This window comes from Seriola aureovittata, chromosome 16 (assembly GCF_021018895.1).
Source record: "Seriola aureovittata isolate HTS-2021-v1 ecotype China chromosome 16, ASM2101889v1, whole genome shotgun sequence".
In the NCBI taxonomy this organism is placed as follows: Eukaryota; Metazoa; Chordata; class Actinopteri; order Carangiformes; family Carangidae; genus Seriola; species Seriola aureovittata.
The window spans coordinates 18076927-18087181 of record NC_079379.1 but is presented as its reverse complement, the minus strand read 5'-3'; positions in this window follow the sequence as shown (position 1 = coordinate 18087181).

The window sequence follows — 10255 nt, the reverse complement described above, 5'->3', positions numbered from 1 at the left end:
GGGATCAGCTGTCTGCCAGAACAGATTACACTGGGGATACTGACGCCATCTCCGGAGAGTGTTTTGACAGCTGACCCTAAAAAGGTGATCTCTCCTGGAAACACCAGTGTACCAAAGAGTTAATACATACTAGGTGGAACACTGGTTGAGGTGTGACAATTGGGTATGGATGCATACAAATTCATGCTACATTAAATCCTGGGAGGTACTTGAGAGAGTGTGTGGCACTGGACAAACTTTATTACTGTATTCTCAAACATGAGCATTAATAAATTATTTTCTTTTTACATCAAACTGATTGTATTGATTCACTTCATCAAGCCTGACTGGTCAAAAAATGTTGTCAGCGAACAGAAGGATCAGTAAATAAATTGTAAGCAATCCACATTAAGATGCTTTCCTCTACTTGATTATTAGAGCTGCAATGATACGTTAATTAATCAGTTAGCAGCTAATTTGATGGTCAATTCATCGTTAAAGTCATTTTTCAAGGAAAAATGTCAAAAGTTTGATTCCCGCCATTCCTTTCTTTGGTTCCTGGTTCTCAGATGTGGAAATTCAACGCTTTTCTTGATCTCAAATTTGGATAAACTGAATATTTAGGATATTTGGATCCTGTGCTCTACAACACTGCGACACATTTTTTTTTTCTGTTTTCTAAAGTTTTATAGACAAAATGCTTAATCAGGAAAATATTTGACTAATCAATAATGAAAATAAATTCCGCATCTAAAAGACATATGCTTGTTTACTTATGTATTATTTTGAATTAATTCATATATTGTGTGTTTACTGCGGTGTTTCCCCTACCACTGCCCGTCCACAAAAAAATACAAACTTTTTTTTTTTTTTTTTTTTTTAAACTGCTCATTTTAAAGTCTCTACTGCTTTTTGCTGCCATACGGTCGTGTTTCTCTCCTCTCCTCTGCTTTCTGTTTCAAGCACAGGTCAGACCTGGTTTCCCACTGTCTTATTTCTTCACAGGTGGGGAAGGAATGATGAACGGCTGCTAATTAGACAGCATTTCATGTGTGTGTATGTGTGTGGCCACATGACACATTTTGCATATTGTTTCTATCCAGAGCTAATCAGATATGTGCTCAAGTAGACGACATGCTCAGGGTGGCACAAGAGAACTCCCGCTTATCACAGAAAGCGAAAGAGCAAAAGTTAAGCAGTGGAAAAAGAGACAGAGAGAGATAAGACAGAGATTAAAAACAAAAGAAACGCGCACACCTGCCTACTGGAATGGCATGACCCTCACTGCTAATGAATAGAGAGCTCAAACACAGCCAATTAGTAGTGGTGCTTGTTAAACCGGCCGCTTAACGCATGCTGTGTCAGGATAGATTGGCCTTTCATGGCTGCTTTGGGGCTATTGATATGGCTCTTAACGAGTGCATTAAGAGAGGAGAAAAAAGTCTTTGGGTCTAACCAAGTCCCTTTCTCTGTTGTGGTATTCTTTTGTGAATAACTACTTCATTTTTAATGAGCAAATATACATTGCATTTGGAAAGTATTCAATTCAATTCTTCAATTTTTCACATTTTTGTGTATGGCAGCCTTATGCTAAAATTAAAATGCTATGCTGAAAAATTTAAAAACAGGTGTGTGCCTTTCTAAATAATGTCCAATGAACTGAATTTACCATAGGTGGACTCCAACCAAGGTGTAGAAACATCGCAGAGATGATCAAAAGAAAATGGAATGTAGATTGATGAGGGGAAAAAAAACAAAATTTTATTTTAGCATAGGGCTGCAACATAACAAAATGTGAAAAAATTGACGGGGATCTGAATCAACTGCATGAAGGTCAGTCGGCTAAATGGCAACCACAAACCACTCATCCGTTGTGTACTTGCTACTTCAGTTTTTGTCTTGTGCCAGCTTAGAGAGAAAGGGAACGAGTTGAGAGGGGAAGGCAGGGTGTAGAGATGGTGCTTGAAGGGTAGAAATTGAACAGTGAATGAGAGATCGACGTGGTTAGAGGGTGAAGCTGTGAAGCAACCACAGAGCAGCAAATCCGCAGTAAAAGGGGAAAGAAGCAGCTGGAGTTGAAGATGAGAGCTGGGGTAATAAGCAAATGGGTATCTAAAGAAGAGAAGAGAAGAAACTCAGAGATACAACAGAAGGGGTGAACACTGTCATCAAACTAGCAGGGAGAAGCAGAGTAGGGTGGGGAGGACTTGGCACAGTAGAGGGAGGATGGAGGCAGCGCCATACTGAGATGCCTCATGGGAGGATGACATATATCTTATCCCCTAGAGAGTGAAGGAGAGGGTCCAGACAACCCTGATGATTGACTGGCAGTGTCTCGGCCTGTCATTCACCATCCACTCACACGCATCAACACTGGCTGGGCTCCCTGCGATGGAGCCAAGGGCAGAAAGCAGCACTGCACAATAAGAGTCACCCACATAAAGCTGTTCTATGCCAAAGAGCTGCAACGCATATAAAAGGAGCTTTTGAAATATGCAACTCCCTGCCCCTGCTCAGCTCTTTTTCAATAAGCATCCATGTTATTCTGGCAAGACATCTGAGAGCTGTGTCAACCATTTCTGATACAAACAAACACTAATTTAGCTGCAATCTTAGAGAAAGCTTCTGCAAGAAATTTGCAGATTTTCCAACTTGTAAGAAGTGAAAATTTCCACGTGCCAAGTCAACCTGCAACCAACTTCAGTTCGTACAATCTGAAGCACATTTTTCCTTGTTGAAGTCTCTCTTCTGAGTTAGGTAAGAGTGAGTCACTTAGAAGTTAAACATGCTCCATTTTCCTTCTCTCCTTGATCTACAAACAGTAAATATGTGGCTATTAATTACTGCACAGCCTCTGCTGCTGAATCCAAACATCCTGAATACAGTGGCAGAATGACTCACCAGATTGGCGCTGTCCAAGGTGCTGCCAGAGAGAATACATCACACTTCTCAACACTGCAGCCCACCAGTGGCATCTGAGGGATGGGTGTATTAGCACTGCGCTCTAGTGGTCATTACGTGTATTACTGTGCTGTTCATGTAGGTCTCCATCACCATCCGGTGGGGAGTGGAGACATTACACTTTTTGATTTCAAAGGCCTTCTGTGCTTGAGTGTAGAAACAGAGAGGTGATGTACAGACATTGTGCTTCAAAGCTGTTTATACTGGCATGAGGAAATCCAAGAGGTGTATTAATTTATTCATTCATTTGCCACTAACAGCTGATACTAAATACTTTGATTGTCTTTAATATGGGCCATTAGTCAACTGAATTCAATAGAATAACGGGCAATGACAACATGAAGCTAGACAAGGGTATTTACAGCTGAAAAGTTTCAGTTGAAACATTTGAAGTAGATGAAATAATGAAAGGGTTAAATTTGCAGTTGCCGTCTAAATAATACTGACAGAAGTTGAATGAGCAATTAAAATGTCAGTGCAAAAAGAAGCTGAAGATTCAGTTCAAAGTCAAAGCACTTATAGGAGTTGAAGCTCAGGTGACAAACTGAGCTCAAAGTGTCAGTTGAGGCAGAAGTCCCGAGAGAAATTAGTGCAAGTTCAAAAGTATAAATTGAATAAATTGAATGAAGATGTCAGTTAAAGTATTGACTGAAGTAAGCACTGAAAGCAGTAAGAGTGAACTGTGTGTGCACATTCTTTGTTGTTGTTGTTAAACAGAGTCTGAGTTTGCATCAGTGAAAGAGAGCATACTAATAATATTCCAATATGTTCACAGTCCATGTGCTCCTCAACATCACACACCCCACTCAAGTTTTTGGAAAAATACTATTTGGATTTTCCTAATATTTGTAATGTGATAAACACATTAGTTACTAGCGTTGTCAAAATTTGCCCAAAATTTTTGATTATTCATTCTAAAAAAAAGAAAAAACATCTATTTTTGCACATAATGTCCATAGGAGGGCATCCAATCAGGTTCCTAATGCTGGTGTAGTTGGCTAGGCTAACTCTAGCTTATACAGCTTGTATGCAACTTCTCAAGGTGCCACAATTTTGCCATCTACTGACCAAAATCCAAAGTATTTCCAAACTACCTAACTCGAAGTGCAACTCACTCTCTCTGGGGCCTGAGTTGGGTTGTGAACTCTCTGTTATCCAGCGCATTTGGTGTGAAAAGTCGAGAGACAGGCAGCAGCTTTTTTTCCACAATCAAATGTCTGTTTTTTTAATTATTTGTTGTCAACCCATATTAGTTACACTTTCCTTTTAATTTTCCCCTTCAATGTGAAGGTCTGAATGCTGGTAGTATTTGTTGGCCTACAAGTGGTCAGATTTAAATAAACAAGAGTCTGTAATCGGCCTAAATACCCAGCATGTTAGTTTTTTATACAATATAACATCACTAGTTGCAAAAGATTCCCCCGACTTCAGTAACCTCATTTGACACTATAGCCTTGTTCCTGGGCCTCTGAGGGAAAATCAGTTCTTAGTTGTCACAGTACTATATCTGTAATGCCACATTTGTGATTTTCACATTCCTATTCATTCATCCTTCAAGCAACACATTCTAATGTGACAAACATCCATTTTACAAATCTGCCGCACTGCTGAGTGAAAATTGATAATTTCTTTGAGTGTGCATAGTCTTAAAAGATGCTAAATCCCACTTTGAAAATTAAATGGTTTTGCTCTGAAGCACCAGAGAATGATATGCACCAGTGTTGCCTGTGGGGAGTTACTGTGCGGAAATATTCGGTCTGCATTAGACGGAGACAATTGATCAAAACAGACTAATTAATGTATGTGTTTTACATATATTCATTTCCGTATCAAATATTAATGAAAATAAACGTATTTGTTTTTCAAATGAGCACAAGGCTATCAAATATTTCAGACACACCTCATTAAAGATACAGAGCCAAGAGCGAACATGCATTTTTAAAGGGCCACGATTCACAATGGCATATCACAGAGTTGGCTGCTTAGTAGTGTGGCCCAGATCAGCTATGCAGAGGGCTGAGTGTTGCATGAGATCAAGGTCTTATTGTAGAAGAATGTAAACCGTTTGGCCTTCTCCTGCCCCAAGCAATCCTTGGGCTCTTGATGTCCAGTTAGTGGGTTAAAGAGAGGACTGACATAGCTCTTTAAGAGAGTTAAGAGAAGCTTTGGCCTAATAAATTTACAAGTTAATTTAAACTATATACCCACCATTGCCACAATTACTCTGATGCCTTTAGTGACAACGGTGAATATTCTCAGGTCAATGAATATGCTGTACTTTTTTACTACTTTACTGTATTAGTACAGCTGATGTGCATGCTTTATTGGGGTGTTGGAGCATCCTGTATGGGGCAACAACAACTGATCATAGACCTGTTGCTATGTCTATAAATGTTGAACATATTCCTTTGTTCTCAAGAAATCGAAATAGTCGCAACATAGAAAAACAAGACTGGTCAGCCCTGACAAAAGGAAGACATCTTAGCCTTTTATGCTCTTTAAGATAAATCAAGTCCCATTCCTCTACTTAGAGATGAAATTATGTGTAATGATGCTAATTGTAAGGATGTGATGCATGGGAGAGATATATGCGCCATGTATAATGATATAGTAAGTGCTTTGTATGAAGACAGTAAGCCCTACTAGAAGCATCAAAATGACATAATATCAGGCCTGGCTGGAACAAATATGTAGTTTAGTATCATTTCAAAGCCCATGAAGCCACTAAATCATGTCCCATAGCAGGCAGATCCAGACAGGGACCTGTGCTTGAGTACAGGAAGCTCACTAATGCAAGACATAAGTGTGCTTCAACTGTAAAAAATTAGCAACCTATATGCGCTGATCCCATGGCACAGATGCTGCTAAGTAACAATGATATTGATTATGGGAAGGAAGTGAGAGTTCTGAACAACTGCAAAATATCTCCACCCGGCGCTGTAGGTGGAATCTCCACAACAGACAAGGTTGCGGAGTTATGGCATCAGCGACCTGTGTTCAGTTTTGTCCAAAGCGATTTGTATAAGGCAGCAAACAATATTGAGAGTAATGATTCAACTGTGCTTATGTCACACGAGGTGTACCAAGCTATAAACAAGCTGTCTGACAACAAAACAAGTGGCTTAGATCATATTTCTGCTGAACATCTTAAATATGCCAGTATGAGAATAGCTCTTCTCCTTGCTATTTGTTTTACTGGCTTTATGATTCATGGTTTGTTACCAGACTCAGTGCTGTCTGCTCTGTTAATGCCAGTCATTAAGGACAAAGCAGGTAAAGTCAGCAGCCCAGACAGGCCCATACTACAAAGAATTCTGCCGAATAGATATGAGTCCATTGTTTGATTTTAAAGCAAAACACAGCACTGAATTGCATATGCCTTAAAGGAAACTGTAAGCAAATACAGAGCTAAAAACCCATCCGTTTTCATGTGTTTTATCTATGCTTTCAAAGCCTTTGATCATGTTAATCAAAGAAAGTTGTTTGTTAAATTGTGTCAAAGAGGGGTGCCCACATAAATTATGAGAACTCTGGGTTACTGGTACACACACCAGACTATGCATGTAAAATGGGGCAATAGTGTCTAAGCTCAGATCCATTTGGGGTTAGCAATGCAATAGTAATATTTATATTGATTGTCTGTCCAAGTATTAGAAACCGTGCAATACTTGATGCATGGTACTTTAGTGAACCATAATATACATGCAGATGATCTGATTCAATGTAGCACTGGTCTCAAGCAGCTCCTTACTATATGTTCTGTCTATGGAGTTCAATATCATATCAAATACAATGCCAGGAAGAATGTTGTCATGATCTGTGGAACCACAGAGGACAAATGTGTAAAAGGACTGAAAATAATCTTAGTGTCTATAATAAGGTAAAATGACTTGGACATTTTCTTACATAAGAAATGACACATGATGAAGATATTTATGGGCAATGCTGCATGATGTCTGCACAAGCAAACATTGTCTTACACAGATTTAGCATGGAGACAGATCGAGTGAGGATGTCTCTGTTCAGAGTATACTGTGCACTACTACATACTGCAGACTTGTGGTGAAACTACAGAAAAGCAGGTTTACAAAGACTTCAAGTAGCTTATAATGATCCCATGAGGATATTACTGAAGAGATTAGATGTTGTAATGCAAGTGACATGTTTATGGCCGCAGGAGTCACAAACCGTTCTAAGAAATCTCATGTATAAATTTATCTGCCAGTTTAATGACTCTTAAAATGAAATCATCCCAAGCTTCAAGCATAAGGTTTAATATTACACACTGCCAATCTCAGCCATGGAGACATGTAGACACAGTTTAAACACGTTTCTTGTTCATATAGATGCAGAGAGGAGATGCCTCAAGTGTTATAATGATCTGAACAAATGCCACTAAGACCCTGGACCTACACTTGCCAGGAACATGTAGCTAAGAAAAAAAAAGTCCAACAGTCCTGCGATAAAACCTGCCTTCATGAAGGCTGTGATGATCAGATTTAGTCTTTAGAATCAGGTTCTGAGATCCAGAGCTGCTCCAGTTTAATAAATGAATTTTTTACATACAACTCCACACATCCCCCATTTAACTATCTTCCACTTTACCATACTTATTCTATAAATGAGATTTCTGAACAATTATACAGGCAAATCAATAGCGCATTTACTCAATCAAACTAAAAATATATAAATGCCTCAGGCCTAACATGTACCACATGACACTAATAATCACCCAAATCCAGACATTTATACACACGAGCCCCCTTGGCCAAGCAAATCAATTACAGCATCAGGCTTAAAAAGACACATATTCGAGAGATAGCCCGGCCCGGCGGCCAACACACCACAACACAGCTCATAAAAATGAAGTTACACTTACTGTTTGTTGATTCAACTTCTCTTGGACCAGATCGAAACCATGCGCCGAACTTTTGGACTGTGTGAGTCTCCTGCGGCGTCGCATAAGTCCGCCTCCTCTTTGTAAAAGTTATGTCCATTGTGTCGAAAATGTCGCTGTACCTGTCTGAGTCTCCGACTTACATTCACAGGTACTTGCTGGTTTCAAACAGCAGAAACTTTAATAGGTCCGTGCAGATTACTTTTGAATGGAAAATCCTACAATCCTCTGCTAGCACTGTGTGGGGCGACAGGTAGTTGCAAGTAGTGGGTCTCCTCGTCTTCAAAATGTCAATTTCCATGTATCAATCATGGATGTATTATGGTACCAATGTTAGCACCGGTGCAGGTGGTTAGCTATGCGTTCTGCTAAAAGAGCACTGCTGCTGCTCTACTGTTAATTTAAGGTGGCAAAGCATTAAATTGTTTAATAGAGAACGTTCAAACGATTTTGATACTTATGCCAAGTTCTTTTATTTAATGATACTAATACTACGAATAATACTAATTCGGTTTCAGATAAATTTAAGCCGACGTTAGGATTCTTCTGTCGGGCAAGAACAAAAAAAATGGCAGGTGAGGTGGCGCCGACGAAATAGTTAGTATTTTCCAAGATGGCTGCAGGAAGTGACATAACTCATATGGAGTATCTTTTTGTATAACTAAAATAAATATTTCTTCTGGTGATAATTTATTTATGTTAATCCCATATTTTCCCTGAATCACGCAAAATTCCCGTATGGAATAAATAAAGTATCTATCTATCTAAAAGGAGCAAGGAGATTTGTTACATTCTGGCTGCCATCTTTTTTGGTCTAAAAACAGATGGACAACTTGGACAAAAAGGTTTTAGTTTTGAGTTGCATTTGGATAGTCTTTGAATGTAGAAAGGTATTAAAATGTTTACAAGTGTTATCCAGCACCATGCAGGCTTTATCAAAGTCATGTTGGTATTTGAAAGCATATATTTATTATATGTATGTAGATATGTAGATATGTATCGTTGCAAAAAATGACTTGATGAACTTCAAGTTAGGAAGGAGAATAAACTTTGGTCTTGAACAATGATGCCAACAGGATGTATTAATGATATTGTTTATCTGTAGGCTATTACAGCAGACATTTTGGACTTGTAATATTTACTAACATTAACATTCATTCTGTTTGATTATGCCACTGCGTCCACGTCCAAAAAGCCAGAAACTGAAGCAGCTAAATGAAATGCTGTCATTGTTATGCCTGTGCTTGCCTGAAAATGTCTGCTGTGATAAAGGAGTATCAAAATTTGATGTCCTATATTTACTTAGAGAAAGCTAATATATTTATCATAGTCCTTTATACAAGAAATATAGAGACAGATTATAAACATTAATTCATCATTATTGTGTTACATGTATCGATAACAATGGTTGATACTTTGATACTTTCATCTCACAGCACTACGGTCTTGGGTTCATATCCACTAGATGTATGGAGTTTGAGCATCTGTGTGGGCGTCCCTCAGATGTGACCAACTTCAAGTCAAGGTAACCTGAGTGTATTATTATTATTTTTGCACAGATAAAAAGTGTTGGTTATGGTGCTCAATGGTATCCATGGCGACCAACTTCACTGAGTCATGGAATATAAGTGGCCCTGAAAAACTGTGGTGCCTGTGATCCATCTTTATAAATGTGATCTTTGAAATCAGCCTAACTGCAAATATTATTTCCTTATTGCAGAGAGGAATGATTCTAAGGCAGATTTTCCCAAGTCAGATAGCCAAGATGGCCAAGATGGTGGACTTCTCATTAAGATGAGTCTTCTTTACCTGCCAAGTAAGAAACTCAGCAGGCCACTGCCTTGTCTTGGGCTAGTAACCCATTGCACATGTTAATGGCTTTGATCATTATCTTACCCAGCAATTACAACATGGTGAGTCATTTATCTACTGGGCTTCATCGATTACAGCACCACTAAAACCCTGTTTGCTCTTACTGCCACATGTTGGTGGGGAGCATGGCACAGCGGCGGTCTGCAATGTACTAAGAAGTGTATCAGTTGTTGTTCATGTACTGTAAGTCTATAATTACACCTTCCTTTGAATTTGTTACTTAGCCAGCTGTAACTCAAAACACAACTATATCCCAAAAGACATGAGCTGGATAAATTTAAGGCTTCTTTTAGAGTAACTGGGATGACTGATCATTTTGTAGCAGCTTCCAATTACTTACTGTGTCTGGTCTCTGTTTCTACATAACTGTGCTGTCAATCTTACCTTTTAGTATATTTTAGTACCCATTGTCAACATGTGCTTTCTGACTTGCATTCGTCATGACGGGATTTGAACAGCAGAGGGGGCACGTTCAATTGGTTCAGGTAATGGCTGTAGTTGTGATTACCAGCTGAGGTTGTGAGTCATTTCTCAGTACAACCCTGT